This window comes from Saccopteryx leptura, chromosome 8, assembly GCF_036850995.1.
Source record: "Saccopteryx leptura isolate mSacLep1 chromosome 8, mSacLep1_pri_phased_curated, whole genome shotgun sequence".
Lineage (NCBI taxonomy): Eukaryota > Metazoa > Chordata > Mammalia > Chiroptera > Emballonuridae > Saccopteryx > Saccopteryx leptura.
Window position 1 is genome coordinate 940,487 of NC_089510.1, and position 16,483 is coordinate 956,969.

At 61.2% G+C, this 16,483-nt stretch overlaps 1 protein-coding gene across 2 annotated transcripts in view; it reads left to right on the forward strand.

Moving 5' to 3' along the window:
• Positions 1-4,918: 4,918 nt before the first annotated feature.
• Positions 4,919-16,483, forward strand: part of LOC136379697 (fibulin-2-like) — a 100,427-nt gene continuing 88,862 nt past the window's right edge. For both annotated transcript variants that reach the window (XM_066347206.1, XM_066347207.1), the window contains exon 1: positions 4,919-5,010. The gene's annotated coding sequence lies outside the window, so the exon portion shown is untranslated. The remainder of the gene's footprint in view (positions 5,011-16,483) is intronic.

Sequence of the window (16,483 nt, forward strand, 5' to 3'; positions counted from 1 at the left end):
GTGCTTTCAACCCTGGCCCATTGGCTCAGTCGGTTAGGGCATCATCCTGAAACACCAAGGTTGCAGGTTCGATCCCCGGTCAGGGCACATATGGGAATCAATGAATGCACAATTAAGTAGAACAACAAATGAATGCTTCTCTCTCTCTCTCTCTCTTTCTCTCTCTAGCTCTTTAATATCAATGAAAAAACAATAACAAGATTGTGTGCTTCCTTGAGGGTGGTTATGCTTGTCAGGGATCTCGAAAAGAAGCCTTTCAAAGGTGTGTTCACTGAGATGCACAGAGACATGGCCAAGCTTAGGCACAGATAAGCCCTTCCCTGAACAAGTTATGGACCTGGGTTGTGGCTGCCCTCCGTGACCTGCCCCCGGGGGCATTTGGGACCAGATCGCCCTGTGAGGTTACCTGGAGGTACTGAACATGCTTCCTTTGTCATAGAGCCCTTTTTTCTTCCGCTGGAGGGAAGTCCAGGGACTGGCCTGAGGCAGCATGAGCTCCAGGTGGGCACATGTCCCCCCTCCTCCGTCTCACAGACTCCTCCGCCTATGGGGGGGGCACAGCTGGAAGAACAGGGGGAGGGTCCTGAAGAAGACTTCTCCAAACTGGGCAGCATCTGACAGTTACCTGGGGCTTTAAAAAAATATAGGAATGCCCATCTGTGCCCTGTGGAGACCCATGTGTGATTGTTCCAGAGTAGAGTGTAGACATTGGTGTTTCAAAAAAAAAGTCCCAGGTGGCTGTCAAGAGTGGCCATGTTGCAAGCCTGGGTCTGGGTGGTCCCCCTGGGGTTTGGTCGAGAAGCAGGAGGCAGGTCGTGCCACGGCGCGGCTTGACCATCACTGCCCACCATCTGGGGCTGTCCTTCTCATATCTGTGGGCTACCCTGGAGTCTTGCTGGGTCCAGACATTGTCTCTTTGCAGCCGGGGCCAGACAGCTGCCCCCTCCCCCACACTGTCCAGTCATTGTGTCTGCGACAGACGCACAATGGGAGGCGAGAGCTACGAAGGGCGCCCGGTGCCCAGCCTGCTCTGGAGGAAGGGGTGTCGTGTCGGCCCTCGGAGGCGAGGCGGCTGTAGGAGAAGTTCTGGTGGGGAGTCCCAGCCCATCGTGCGAGGCATGTTGTCTGCACCCAGGTGTGCGGGGAGACTGTGGGTGCTGCTGCTGGCTCACGTGGGGGGGTGGTCTGGGTGCAGCGAACCATAACAACTACAACAACAGCAGCACAGACCCGACCGAGGGCTTGTCGTGTGGCAGACTCTGCTCTCGACATCTTCAGAACAATCCCCGGGGGCAGGAACCACTCTCTAGAGGAGGCCAGAGGACTGGAGCCGCCCGCTGAGTGTGGGGGGTGGTGAGGGATACGGCTCTCTCTAAAGCAAGGCTATCTGGCTGCAGAGGTGTGCTTCTAACCCCCAAGTTACTCTCGTGTGGTGTCATTATTACTGTTACTCTCGATTCTCAGATGCCCGGGCAGGTGCAGTGACCTCCCCAAGGCTGCCCAGAGAGGATGCCCAGGGCTACCCAGACCCAAAAGCCCCGTGAGCATTCTCCTTCCCGCCTGGGGGCTGGGGGGCAAGCGGTGCAGGTGAGCCATGCCCCCCAGCCCTGGCGCCACCATGCCCGGGGCGCTGGCGAGATCCTCACTGATGTGGAGAGCTTTGCGCCCACTCTGAGCATTCTGACTCAGAGTTATCAGCCTGAAACTTCCTCCAACTGTGTCTCAGCCAGATCCGGGCCCCAAATTCCTGGTGGGTGAGGTGCGCTCCGCCCGCGATAACGGCCCTGGCAGGGCTCCCGGGGGGGGGGGGGGGTGATGGCGGCCTCAGCCGGCTGCCTCTCCGGCTCAGATAACAGAAGGCTGGCGGAGTGTGGAGTGTCTCCGCTTTATCTCCTGGAAAGCGGGCTGCGAGGTGAGGCCAAGTCTCCGCCTACCGCCCTTCCCCCAGCTGCAGGGAAGGGAGGACAGAGCAGGGCAGGGAGATGCCCAGGTGAGGGAGGCAGGGGGCTTCTATCTGCCTGCTGACAGAAGAGGTCACTCTGTCACTCACCCACTCATCATGTCTCCATTGGGCACATGCCTTGCGTCCACGTTCACATGAGTGATACGTTTGAATTCATGTCATCTCCCCCACAGCCCATCCAGCAGGCCCCGATGTCATCGCCTCCATTTCACAGCTGAGAAAATCACGGTCCAGAAGTTACTAGGCCAAGACCTGTGGTGGCGCAGTGGATAAAAGCATCGACTTGGAACGCTGAGGTCACCGGTTTGAAACTCTGGGCTTGCGAGGTCAAGGCACATATGGGAGTTGATGCTTCCTGCTCCTCCCCTCTTCTCCCTCTCTCTGTGTGTGTGTGTCTCTCTCTCCTCTCTCTAAAATGAATAAATAAAATCTAAAACAAAAACATTCACAGAAGTCACTAGCCCAAGGTCACAGGGCTCACCTGGAAGTCACAGGCTGTCCCCCTCACAGTCACGGACACATGCATGAAGCATCAGCTAGTGACAAACACTCGGCAAGCAGAGAGGGTGGACCGGTTGCTGCCTCTGCTGGGGTCTCAGCTCGGGCTCGCTGGGGTGGTGACTGCTCAGCTGTATCTCAGGGGAAGGGTGAGCCACCTGTGCGGGTCCAGGGGAAGGGCCCTCCGGGCAGGCGGAGGGCACAGCGTGGGCATCGGCCCCGAGGGAACACCAGCTCTGCCAGGGGAAAGGGGACCCGACAGCACAGGACCCGGGGGGTAGGCAGAAAGCTGGGGCTGGCGGGACCCAGGTTCCCAGTCCAGGCTTGGGCCCCTCCTCTGTGGGCTCAGCTTCTCTGTGGGCTCCTCTGTGACCAGCCCTGTCTGAGCCCCTGGGCGTTTCCTGGCTTCATCGGCTCCCAGCTGTGTGGTGCTGAGCAAGAGGCTTCCCTCCTCTCTGAGCTTGCTGGGAGCCTCCCCCGTGTCCCGGGGCTATAGGGAGGCCCCTGGGGCGGGCACACCCGGGGCCCACGGCTGCTGCCCAGATGTGAGGCAGCAACCCCGGGGCCATGTGTCTTCTAGCAGGGATGGGAAAGGGTCCTGGAGGTCCTGAGGTCCCAGAGGACCTGGTCTAGGCCTCTGGTCCTGGAGAAAGTGGCCCCAGGACTGAGCGATTCAGGGACAGTCAGAGATCAAGGACAGAATGAAATGGAGGGACAGATCCACAGAAAAACTGGGAGAGACCCAAAGGGGGAGACAGGAGGGGAGAGTAAGAAGCGCAGTGAGAGGGAGGGGGGGGGAGAAGAGGGGTGGGGGGAGAGAGGGAGACACTCAGGACAAGAGAGACCCAAAGGGGGAGACAGGAGGGGAGAGTAAGAAGCACAGTGAGAGGGAGGGAGGGAGGGGGGAGAAGAGGGGTGGGGAGAGAGAGGGAGACACTCAGGACAAGAGAGACCCAAAGGGGGAGACAGGAGGGGAGAGTAAGAAGCACAGTGAGGGGGGGGGGAGGAGAGGGAGACACTCAGAGAGGACAAGAGAGACCCAGAGGGGGAGACAGGAGGGGAGAGTAAGAAGCACAGTGAGAGGGATGGGGGGGAGAAGAGGGGTGGGGGGAGAGAGGGAGACACTCAGAGAGGACAAGAGAGACCCGAAGGGGGAGACAGGAGGGGAGAGTAAGAAGCACAGAGGGAGGGAGGGGGGGGAGAAGAGGGGAGAGAGAGGGAGACACTCAGAGGACAAGAGAGAAAGCTGTGGATGTTCTGTCTGGCCTGAATGGCAGGCTCACACAATGCTGAATTTGACACTACAGGAATTTCACTTCAATAAGAAGAGACAAAGAGTGACTGGCAGGCAGACGGAAGGACAGAATTCCAGGATCCTGATGCTCTCTGGGCCCCACTGGCCTCCAGGACTCTTAAGTCGACAGTGAGAGAGGAGACAGGTCCCTGGGCCAGAGTCCAGGCCTGCAGGGCCCAGTGTGTGTGTGTGGGGGGGGGCAATGGCTCTGTCTCTTGGGCTACTTTTGGGACAAAGTCGGCTCCGATCTGGCAATGCTGGGTTTTGTTGTGGGGTTTTGAGGCCCTGGTGGGGGGGGAGGGGGGAGAACCCGAGATGCCATCCTTTGCCAAATGCCTGCTCCTCACAGGGCCTCTTACAGGCACAGACGCCCAGTCTGCCAAGTGGGGTGAGTGGGTAGCTGGCCATGGGAGGTCCACCCTGCCTGGACTGTGGGGGTCAGAGTCACAGTGATTGATGTGTTAAGTTTACAAGTTGCAGGGTGTTTGCCACCAGATGGGTGGGCCCTGTGCCCCTGTGTCGAGGGCATGACATGGGGTTCTCTGTCTCCCCATCAACACCCAGGGATTGACCCTTTCATGAGAAGTAAAGGTTGGGCTCAGAGAGGTCAAGGCCTTGGCTGAGGTCACAGGCTGAGGTCACCTGTGGGCTGAGGAAAATGATAAAACTAGACAGGTTCAAAGCGGGGTGCCCATTGGGCCTGTGGCAGCAGTATCAAGTGCCAGTAGGGCCTTGGCGAGGTGTGGGGACCCCTGGATCCCATCTGGAGGCTGGGGCCAAGCCGGGCCTGCCCACAACCCTTTCACACTGGCCGGCCTCTTTGCAGAGCTGCACCGGGGACCCGCGAGTCCTCCCGGAGCGGCCGATTTCTGAGTCCATCTTCCATGTGGGGACACTGAAGCTGGCGCTGGCCGAGGCGGCCGGGACAAAGCCCCACGGCTGAGGGCAACAGCGCCGGACCCGGGGCACAGAGTTCAGACTGGTCTGGGGAGGGGGCGAGGTGCCCGGCATGGCGGTCTCCTGGCCTCGCGGGCCCACCGCGCTCGGAGGGAGCGGCACCGGGCTGCCCACCAGCCGCCCGCCGGCGCAGACCCCGCCCTGGAGGCGGAGGCAGGCGAGGGGCCGGGAGCGGCTGCGGCCCGCCCCTCGCCGCCGCCCCGCCTCGCGCCGCGCACAGGCCGGGCGCACGAGCTCCGGAGGCGCCGACGGCCCGCGGACGGACGCGCCGACGGACGGACGTGCGCAGCGCCCCACGGTGAGTGCACTCGGCCCCCCACCCGGGATCCGCGGCCTTCGCGCCGCGCCCTCGCCCGCCGCCGCTCGGTGCCTGGAGCGCTCGGTGCCCCGACGGCTCGGCGCCCCGCGCGCCCTTGTCCCACCGCGGGGAGGTGCCGCTGCGCAGCGCGAGGCCGACGCCTTGCAGGGGAGCGGGCTCCCGGTAAGGTCCCCCCCCCCCATCCGCCAGGTCCCGCCGTCGCCCCCACTCCCAGCCGGTCCCACTGCCCCTTACTGCCCCCCCCCGGTGCGAGGCCGGGTGTCCCTCGCCCTGCGGGGGAAGACTGGAACACCAGATCGGGCACACCCTGCCTCACACATCCTGGATCACCCCTACCCCGGCCCCCAGGCGCGCTCCCCGCCGCACGCGGACTCACCCGGGAACCCGCAGAAGTTCTGCACCCTGTGCCCGGCGCACCCGGTCCGCGGGTCTCCCAGCCCCGCGCTCAGCAGTCCCCCCTCCCCGACCCAGTCCTCTCTCACACTCACCTCACGCCCCGCCCTCTTGTGCACACTTGCCTCCTACAGGCGTGCCTTGCACACGGGCTTCTCAGACACACGAGCCTCTTGACCCAACAGTTGTGTTTCTGTGAACCGCGTGTGCATCTCTAACACGCACTAGCCGTCTGCCACACATGGGGCCGGCCCACATGCATGTCTCACATGTCACACACGTGTCTCACATACTTGGAGTCACAAACGCCCCCTCCCACCCCTGGCCCGCCCCCTACCGTGAATTTTGCACACAGTCACACATGTCAATAACTTCATACTCCCAGGCACCGTCCACGTGCCCCACCTCCGTGGGCACAGTCCTCAGGCTGTCCTGAGTGGGGTGGGAGTCCCGGGTGGGGAGGCTGCTGGCTGGCCGCTCCCTTGCAGGGGGCCCGGGTGTCAGTGGGGAGCAGAGGGCGGGGCCTCGGTCTGCAGGGTGGCCCTGACTCAGTCAGCTGACCCGCTTCTCATCACCCTCCGGGCATCCCCTCTGGAGCAGGGTGCTTCCTCCTCCTTCTTGGCCGTTGCAGAGTCTTGCCTCACCAGCTTGTGATAGCCAGCCACTTGGACTGGTCCAAAGCTAGCCTTGGTCAACAGGTGTCACCCTGTCCGGCCAGGAAAAGAAAAAAAGATCTGGGTGCTGGTGATCTCCTGGGGCCCCTTGAGTAAGGGGAGCCCTGGTGTGTGGGCCTCCCCTCCCCCCCAGGCACATGGGGGTGAAGATCCCTGGAGGGGGAAGGGAGGGACCTGTCACCCTCAGGCTCCCTCAGTGCCCCGCCCTCCCTCCCCTCCCATGTCCAGAGCTGTGATGGGGGAGGGGCAGCGACAGGCTACATCCGAGTCTGATTCCTCCCGGCGTGGAAATTGGCCAGCCCCGGTTGGGATGGTCCTCCCGGCGTGGAAATTGGCCAGCCCCGGCTGGGACTGTCCTCCCGGCGTGGAAATTGGCCAGCCCCGGTTGGGACTGTCCTCCCGGCGTGGAAATTGGCCAGCCCCGGTTGGGACGGTCCTCCCGGCGTGGAAATTGGCCAGCCCCGGTTGGGACTGTCCTCCTGGCGTGGAAATTGGCCAGCCCCGGTTGGGACGGTCCTCCCGGCGTGGAAATTGGCCAGCCCCGGTCCTCCCGGCGTGGAAATTGGCCAGCCCCGGTTGGGACGGTTCTCCCGGCGTGGAAATTGGCCAGCCCCGGTTGGGACGGTCCTCCCGGCGTGGAAATTGGCCAGCCCCGGTTGGGACTGTCCTCCCGGCGTGGAAATTGGCCAGCCCCGGTTGGGACGGTCCTCCCGGCGTGGAAGTTGGCCAGCCCCGGTTGGGACGGTCCTCCCGGCGTGGAAATTGGCCAGCCCCGGCTGGGACTGTCCTCCCGGCGTGGAAATTGGCCAGCCCCGGCTGGGACTGTCCTCCCGGCGTGGAAATTGGCCAGCCTCAGTTGGGGCTGCCCCTGCCCGCTTTGTGTTGGCTCTTACCGTGTTGTTATTATTTTTAAATTTTTAATTAGCTTCCAGCATTAAAAATTGTCTGGTTTCACAGAAAAGTCCGGATTTCTGTCTTCTCCTGAAGAATCACGAGGTCTGGTGGCGTGAGGTCCACATTTCTACGAGATGCTAGGACCGCAGCTGCTCAGTGGGCGGGGCCGGAGCCGGCTTTGGCCACAGTCCCCACCCGGCCAGCGTGCACACGCTTGGCTTCTGCCCGGCCAGCATAGACCTTTGTTCGTGTTGGCTGAGCCTGCTGTGTAGACGGGGCTATTTTGGCTGCACTGCCCACCCGAAGGTGGGCTGGGGAGAGCCCTCTGCCCTGTGGCTGGGGAGGCCTGGAGTGAGCCTCCTCTCTTTCCAGACGGTGGGCGACAGAGCCGGGAGGGGCACGCCAGGGGGCCTGCGCCAGGGGCACCGGGTGGCAGCGGCAGGTGCTCAGCCCGATTGTGGGAGACCATGGCCTGGAGGCCCCGTGAGAGGACCTCAGAGCCAGGCCTCAGATGTGGGTTTTCTCCCCGGGTCGTGTCCCCGATCCTGCAGGTCACTTTCCTGCACAGGCCCTGCAGATGGGGAGGGAGCCCCTGCAGATGGGGAGGGAGCCCCTGCAGATGGGGAGGGAGCCCCTGCCTCCGGCTCCGAGCTCACAAAGGCTCTTCCCGAAAGCCAAGGGTGGAGCTGGGATTTCCACGGAGGTTGCCCTGACCTGAAAGCCCAGCGCTTTACCCCCTTTCTCAATGCGTCCGTGAGAGGAAGGACTTGGTCTCACTGGTCCTGGGCGTGCTCTGCTCCGTGAGCCCGGTCCGTGCCCGACACACAGCCTCAGCTCCGCGGGCACCAGGACGTGCTGGTGGAGCATCCGAGGAGAGAGGGGAGCCGTGTCCTCTGCAGGGGTCTGAGGTGGAGATCTCACAGGGCCCAGAGGAGAGAGGGGAGCCGTGTCCTCTGCAGGGGTCTGAGATGGAGATCTCACAGGGCCGAGGAGAGAGGGGAGCCGTGTCCTCTGCAGGGGTCTGAGATGGAGATCTCACAGGGCCGAGGAGTGAGGGGAGCCGTGTCCTCTGCAGGGGTCTGAGGTGGAGGTCTCACATGGCCGAGGAGTGAGGGGAGCTGTGTCCTCTGCAGGGGTCTGAGGTGGAGGTCTCACAGGGCCCAGAGGAGAGAGGGGAGCCGTGTCCTCTGCAGGGGTCTGAGATGGAGATCTCACAGGGCCGAGGAGTGAGGGGAGCTGTGTCCTCTGCAGGGGTCTGAGGTGGAGATCTCACATGGCCGAGGAGAGAGGGGAGCCGTGTCCTCTGCAGGGGTCTGAGGTGGAGGTCTCACAGGGCCGAGGAGAGAGGGGAGCCGTGTCCTCTGCAGGGGTCTGAGGTGGAGATCTCACATGGCCGAGGAGTGAGGGGAGCTGTGTCCTCTGCAGGGGTCTGAGGTGGAGGTCTCACAGGGCCCAGAGGAGAGAGGGGAGCCGTGTCCTCTGCAGGGGTCTGAGATGGAGATCTCACAGGGCCGAGGAGAGAGGGGAGCCGTGTCCTCTGCAGGGGTCTGAGATGGAGATCTCACAGGGCCGAGGAGTGAGGGGAGCTGTGTCCTCTGCAGGGGTCTGAGGTGGAGATCTCACAGGGCCGAGGAGTGAGGGGAGCTGTGTCCTCTGCAGGGGTCTGAGGTGGAGATCTCACAGGGCCCAGAGGAGAGAGGGGAACTGTGTCCTCTGCAGGGGACTGAGGTGGAGGTCTCACAGGGCCCAGAGGAATACAGAGTTTCTTTGGAGTTGTCCTGGAAGCCCGGGCTGTTTCCTGCTGTCATCCTGATGGCCAAGTTCACTCACTGGGATCCCATGACCCCTGGGGCGAAGACTTCCAAGTCTCTCTCTAATTTTGTGTGTAGGTGTGTGTGTGTGTGTATGTGAGAGAGACAGACAGACAGACAGGGACAGACAGGAAGGGAGAGAAATGAGAAGCATCAGCGCGTCTTCTTTAGTTGTTCACTGATTGATTTCTCATACATGCCTTGACTGGAAGGCTCCAGCTGAGCCGGTGAACCCTTGCTCAAGCCAGAGACCTTTGGGCTCAAGCCAGCAGCCATGAGGTCATGTCTATGATCCCACGCTCAGGCTGGCGACCCTGGTGTTTCCAACCTGGGTCCTCCGTGTCCCAGGTCGACACTCTCCCCACTGTGCCACCAGCTGGTTAGACCCAAGCCTCTTGATATTCTGCATTACCTTGAGGGCATTGTGGTGTGTCATGTTGGACTACACATTTGATGTTTGCCTTGTACGAGGGGGCTGTGGGTTGTGAGAATTTCTGCCTTCAGCTCCTTTGAGGCCTCAGTGGACAAGATGCCTTACAAGGTGGGATTCAGGCAGAGGAGGGAGCCCCCGCCCCCCACGTCCCGGCTGGCTCCATCTCCAATGGGTGGCATTGGGTGGGGCAGCCACGGAGTTATTTAAGTCCTAATTCCCATGACCCTCTGCTCTCTCTTGTTCGCCACCTGCACGTGGCTGAAGTCAGGTAAGCGAAGGTTCTCCTGGAAGTTTGTTGACTGACTGAATGCAGACCGGCTCTCTCAGACCCACATGGGACTTGGGGATGGTGGCCCTGCCTCGCCTCTTCCTTGTACCTCCTGGAGGGTTCGTTTCCCGCCGGGGAGGAAGGTGCTGGACCTGGCTGCGCAGGGTGGGCGGAGGGGGCCTGTCCCTCCCTTTTTGGGGCTTTGGTCTTCGCTTCTGTGAAGTCGGTGCTGGCTGCTGGTTTTCCAGCGCCCCTGGTCCTGAAGTGGGGATGGGGGCAGTGGAGTCCCGGGGCCTGCTGTGCACATGGCCGTTGGGTGTAGCCTTCCTGTCTGGCTTCCCAGAGCCTCTCCCCTCCCCGTCCCCACCCCCGCTGGAGCGCGGAGCTCTGCCAGCCCCGATCTCCTTGAGGGACGTCGGTTAGGATTCCGTCAGCCGGGAGCTGCCGTGGAGCTGGGCTCCGGGCTGGGCGGAGCGCGGGGGTCGCACGGACGAGGCGGGTGGGGTGGGCGGGGCTAGGGAGGTGGCGCAGTGGGCGGCGCAGACATTGTCTCTGCTCCCGTGCGGTTTCCGATCTGGTTGGAGGGGTCAGGCCGGGTGAGCTGGGGAACAAAGAGATGAATCAGGTAGCGTTTCTTCCAGGTATAGAGGCTGTGAAGGGGCAGGAAGCCAGCCGGGTAACCGAACCCAGGTGGGCAGGGAGGGGCCCTTCCAGGAGAGGATGTCAGAGCTGAGACCCGAGTGGGGACCTGCGGTGGGACCTGCAGTCAGGGCGGGCACGTGTGAGGGACACAAAGGGAGGGGGCCGGAATGGGCCAGGGCAGCAGAGCCAGGCAGGGGCAGGGACGCTGAAAGCTGCCGGCAGGCGTAGGGAGGCGGTGTCTGTTTTAAGACATGTGCCCCTGGCTACGAGATCAGGACCAGGCAGGGAAGCTTGGCCGTCCTCCATCCTGTGGAGCTACAGGCAGGTGGGGAGACAGGCCTGTCGGCAGATGGCCGAGAGCCAGGGTGACACGGCCGCTGGCTTGGCCTCCAGTGGAATATTACGCAGCTGTGAAAAGTGGGGTGTGCTCTCTATGGCAGGATCTTTAGGGCCCATTAAGACAAGAACACAGGGTGCTGGGTGGTGTGTGAAGCCTGCAGCCTCTTGTGTAACATGAGAACTAGAAAGACACGTTTGCTTGGAGGGACGTAAACGAACTCGGAGGAGACACCAGGAGCAAGATGTGGTGGTCACCTGGGCAGGTGAGGAACACAGGTGCCCAGGTGACGGGACGCTTCCCACTCTGCGTCTTTCCTGTGGTCTGGTGTTTGAGCCAAGCGGCTACAGTGTCTGTTAAATTCAGAACAGCTGGGACATTGGTGGGTGACTGTGTGTGTGTGCGCATTTTAAGTCGAGGTGTGGAAGGCTGTTTTTTAAACCCCCTGCTTTACCGACCTTGCCGGGGAGCACACTGACTTCTCCCTGGCTTGGTAGACAGAGCTTTCCACTGTGATGACCATGAGGGGGTGACGGAGTCACTACTCGCAAGGTTTGGCGAACGGACAAAAGAAAGAGCCCGTCCTTTCTCCCCTCTTTTCCCGTGGTGGTAGGACCACGGGCCCTTCCTGCGCTGGGCTCTGGGGCGCTTCCCTTTCTGTCCTGAGCCTGTTTCCACCGTTTGTCCTGGAGCAGAGCACGTTTGCTGGCCAGGAAACTGGGACAGATCCAGAGCATGGGGGGGGGGCTGGAGCAGGGGACAGTGGGTGCGGGAAGGCCCTGCCTTGGCGTCCTGCAAGGACAGAGCCCAGCCGGCCACTGGGCTCCTTTGGACCCGTAACTCACCCTCAGAGTTCCAACTTCCTTCCTTCCTTCCTTCCTTCCTTCCTTCCTTCCTTCCTTCCTTCCTTCCTTCCTTCCTTCCTTCCTTCCTTCCTTCCTTCCTTCCTTCCTTCCTTCCTTCCTTCCTTCCTTCCTTCCTTCCTTTCTTTTTTCTCTCTCTCTCTCTTTCTTTCTTCTTCCTAAAATTTTATTATTTTTTCTAGTGAGAGGAAAGGAGTCAGTCAGACAGACTCCCGCATGCTCCCGACCAGGATCCACCTGGCACGCCCACCAGGGGGCTTTGCTCTGCCGCAATCAGAGCCATCCTAGCGCCTGAGGCAGAGGCCACAGAGCCATCCTCAGCTCCCGGGCCAACTTTGCTCCAATGGAGCCTTGGCTGCAGGAGGGGAAGAGAGAGACAGAGAGGAAGGAGAGGGGGAGGGGTGGAGAAGCAGATGGGCGCTTCTCCTGTGTGCCCTGGCCGGGAATCGAAGCTGGGACATCTCTACTCAGAACTGACAATTTATCAACTGAACTACCGGCCAGGGCCTCATCTCATTTTCTGTCACCATATATTTGTCCCCACTTATAAGGCCCCTCCCCTTAATCCCCCTCACCTTGGTAACCACCTTTATCTATGCCCTGGTGTCTCAGTTTTATATCCCATCTGTGTGTGAAATCATACAGTTCTTAGCTTTATTCACTCAGAATAATGTTCTCAAGGTCCATCCATGTCGCCGTAAATGGCCACATGCCATCATTTCTTATGGCCGAGTAGTGTTCCATAGTATAGATGTGCCACATCTTTATCCAGTCCTCTGTCGAGGGCACTGTGGTTGTGTCCATGTCTTGGCCACTGTGAACAAGGCTGTGATGAACATTGGGGGGGGGGTGCAGTTCTCTCGTCCATAAAACGGTTGCCATAGCTTCCAACCCTATATCTCAGGGTTTTTGGACAGAGGATACTCAATTCTTTTATTCAGCACATATTTATTGAGCACCTGCTGGGTTCGGGTCTCTGTTTTATTTATTTTAAGAATGTATTGATTTTATAGAGAGAGGAAGGAAGAGAAAGAGACAGAAACATCCATCTGTTCCTGGACGGGGCCTGACTGGGAATAGAACATGCAACCTTTGTGTATCAGGGTGATGCTCCAACCAGCGGAGCTCTCTGGCCAGGGTTGGTCACTGTGTTAAGTGTGGGGGATAGAGCAGTGACCAGGGCAGCATCTTCTGCCCCCACAGAGCTTGCTCTCGGAGGGCCACGCAGAGGGGAGACAGGAGGGTGCTCCCTGTGGTGCCCGGGGCTGTCCGTGCCTGCGAGGAGAGGCAGACAGGCTGGTCTGGGCCTGGGAGTAGGGTGCAGGCATGTAGGGCGGGGACCAGAGCAGGCCCTGGGGGCAGTGGGGACCTTCAGGCAGAGGCCATACCAGGTGCCAGTGACCGGGAGCCGCTGGAGGACAGGACCCCTGTGAGCGAGGGGGTGGTCAGGGGCTGGGCTCTGGCTGGGGTTTCGCTTTTATTCTTTTATTGTGGGTGTGATGAGGGTCTAATTCCCAGGGAGGTGAGTGAGATTTTAAAGCACCCCCCACCGCCCCTCCCTGCTGGCTAGGGGGGGCAGGGTGGGGCCGGCTGCAGGACCTTATGGGGCAGTGGGACGTGGTGGTGTTGTGGCCTTGCTCCCGAAAGGTGAGCGGCTCTGACCAGGCCTTCCCGGGAGCAGCCAGGCAAGGCTTGTGCAGCTGCGGTTCCTGGTTAGTGGCTCTCGGGCATCCGTGCCAGGGACGTGAGAGCCAGGCCTTGGGCTCTCTCACACACAGCACTGGCTGTAGCCTCCGGTGTGACCCAGCTCACGGTCCCTCCAGTGGCCATGCTGAGGCCCCCAGGGATGCACACAGGTGGTTCTGAAATGCTTTGGTCAGGGCTGTGCTGGAGCAGAGCACAGAGGCCCTGGATGGCGGGGAAGCATTCAGCCGAGCCTGGAGGTGGTCAGCAGGGAGAGCTTCCTGGAGGAGGTGTTACTAGCACTGTACTGTGAAAGTAGAGGGGTGAGGGAGACCCAGGGACAGGAGAAAACCTGGCCTCTTTTGTTGGAGACGTGGGTTGGAGGGGGGTGGGAGTGGGGTCCAGGCCTGTCCACTTCCAGGTCCTGCTCTGGGCGGGCCGCCCCTGGATTACAGGGTACCACTGGCACGCACACGCCACGGGCTCACATACGCCGGGGCCGGTCCCCTCCCAGGGCCCCTGTCGGGTCAAGCCCTGCGTCATTTCACACCATTGTTTCTCGTCATGGCGTTTGGAAAGGCTGCAGGAATGCCTGTCTTCTCCTGCAAGGAGGGTGTTGCAGTGGAAGTCCTGCCTTGGAAAAGGCTGTTTCCTTCCTTGAGGGTGGGGAGCTGGCCTTGGCAGAGCGGCTGCATTGTGGGCCAGAGTGACCTCGCCTCCGAGTCACGGTGCTGGGGCGGAAGTGGGGCCGCCCGCCCGCCCGGGGCTGGGGCCCAGGGGGACACTGGGGTCTCTGCCCGGCAGGCCGAGGGGGTGGGGCCGGGGGCCCGGGGCCTGGTGGGGTGGGGGCCTGGAGGCACGGGAGGTTTTGGCCTTCAGGTGGACCCTGCTGGCTTTAGGCCACCAAACCTCCTCAGCCCTCAGTGTTCTCTTCTGTGAATTGGGGCAGCCCTACTGGTCCTGCTGCCCTCGGTCCCCAGGACCGGCCTGAAGTGTGGGCAGAGGGCTCTGGAGTGGGGAGGGGCGAGGGTCCAGCCGGGTGTGTGGTGAGCAAAGGGCACCGTGTGCCTGCCAGCCCGGGTCACGTGACCCTGGGCAGTGAGGGTTTCCTTCCCGGCCTCAGCTTCTCCCTCTGGAGAAGGGTGTGCCCACCCTGTAGGGTGGAGTGAGGACGGAGGGTGTGCCGGAAGCCCCGAGTGGGGCCGGGGCGCGTGTGACGCTCAGTCAGCGTGAGTGGGGCCGGGGCACGTGTGACGCTCAGTCAGCGTGAGTGGGGCGGGGCGCGTGTGACGCTCGGTCACTCAGTCAGTCAGCGTGAGTGGGGCCGGGGCGTGTGTGACGCTCAGTCACTCAGTCGGCGTGAGTGGGGCCGGGGCGTGTGTGACGCTCAGTCAGCGTGAGTGGGGCCGGGGCACGTGTGACGCTCAGTCAGCGTGAGTGGGGCGGGGCGCGTGTGACGCTCGGTCACTCAGTCAGTCAGCGTGAGTGGGGCCGGGGCGTGTGTGACGCTCAGTCACTCAGTCGGCGTGAGTGGGGCCGGGGCGCGTGTGACAATCAGTCACTCAGTCAGCGTGAGTGGGGCCGGGGCGCGTGTGACGCTCGGTCACTCAGTCAGTCAGCGTGAGTGGGGCCGGGGCGCGTGTGACAATCAGTCACTCAGTCAGCGTGAGTGGGGCCGGGGCGCGTGTGACGCTCGGTCACTCAGACAGCGTGAGTGGGGCCGGGGCACGTGTGACGCTCAGTCAGCGTGAGTGGGGCCGGGGCGCGTGTGACAATCAGTCACTCAGTCAGCGTGAGTGGGGCCGGGGCGCGTGTGACGCTCGGTCACTCAGTCAGCGTGAGTGGGGCCGGGGCGCGTGTGACGCTCAGTCACTCAGTCGGCGTGAGTGGGGCCGGGGCGCGTGTGACGCTCAGTCAGTCGGCGTGAGTGGGGCCGGGGCGCGTGTGACGATCAGTCACTCAGTCAGCGTGAGTGGGGCCGGGGCGCGTGTGACGCTCAGTCAGTCGGCGTGAGTGGGGCCGGGGCGCGTGTGACGCTCAGTCACTCAGTCAGCGTGAGTGGGGCCGGGGCGCGTGTGACGCTCAGTCAGTCAGCGTGAGTGGGGCCGGGGCGCGTGTGACGCTCAGTCAGCGTGAGTGGGGCCGGGGCGCGTGTGACGCTCAGTCAGCGTGAGTGGGGCCGGGGCGCGTGTGACGCTCAGTCAGCGTGAGTGGGGCCGGGGCGCGTGTGACGCTCAGTCAGCGTGAGTGGGGCCGGGGCGTGTGCGATGCTCAGTCAGCGTGAGTGGGGCCGGGGTGTGCGACGCTCACACACGTCAGCGGGTTCTCCGAGTGTCCTGGCTGACCTCTCCCCTGCGCTTCTCCGTGTTGTGGTCGCTGAGATGCTGGACCTGCATCAGGGCCGGCCCTGAGCGCGTGGTGGGGACAGCTCGGCTCTTGTATTTTTGTTTAAATAATTCTTTTCTGTTTAAATGACAACTGATATATGTTATGTTAGTTTCACGTCTACAACGCAGTGACCAGACATCCGTGTCGGTTACGAAGTGGTCACCCCGGCAAGTCCAGTGCCCAGCCGGCACCCTACGAATCGTCACAGCATTGCTGGCTCTGTCCCCGTGCCGGACTGTGCGTCCCTGTGACTGTCCCGTAACCACCAGTCGGTACTTCTCAAGCCCTTCACCCTTCCTCACCCCACACCCACCGTCTGGCAGCCCTCGAACTGCTCTCTGTCATCTGTGAGCCTGTTTCTGTTCTGCTTGTCCGTTTATTTTGTTTGTCGGATTCCACATACAAGTGGAATCACATGGTGTTTGTGTTTCTCTGACTTGTTTGACTCAGCAGAATGCCCTCTAGACCTAAGCATGTTGTTGCAGACGGCAGGATTTCTTTTTTAAAGAAATTTCCCCCTTGATTTGAGAGAGGGGTGGGAAGGGAGGGAGTGAAAGAGAGAGAAAGTAGCAACTCGTTCTATTTAGTTTCTTGTGGTTGTGTAGTCATTGGTTGCTTCTGCTGTGAGCCCCGACTGGGGGATAGAACCTGTGACCTTGGCACGCTGAGATGACGCTCTGTCCACTGAGCCACCCAGCCGGGGCCTCATTCTTTTTTTTTTTTTTAATGACTGAGTCTTATTCCACTGTGTGTACGCACCACATCTTCACACTCGTCTACTGATGGACACTTAGGCTGCTTCTGTATGTGGCTGCTGTAAGTAATGCTCCAATGAATCGGACAGACTAGTTCAGGGGTCCCCAAACTACGGCCCACGGGCCACATGCAGCCCCCTAAGGCCATTTATCCGGCCCCTGCTGCACTTCTGGAAGGGGCACCTCTTTCATTGGTGGTCAGTGAGAGGAGCATAGTTCCCATTGAAATACTGGTCAGTTTGTTGATTTAAATTTTCTAGTTTTTGATTTTAATATTGTTCCCATTTTGTTTTTTTACTTTAAAATAAGAT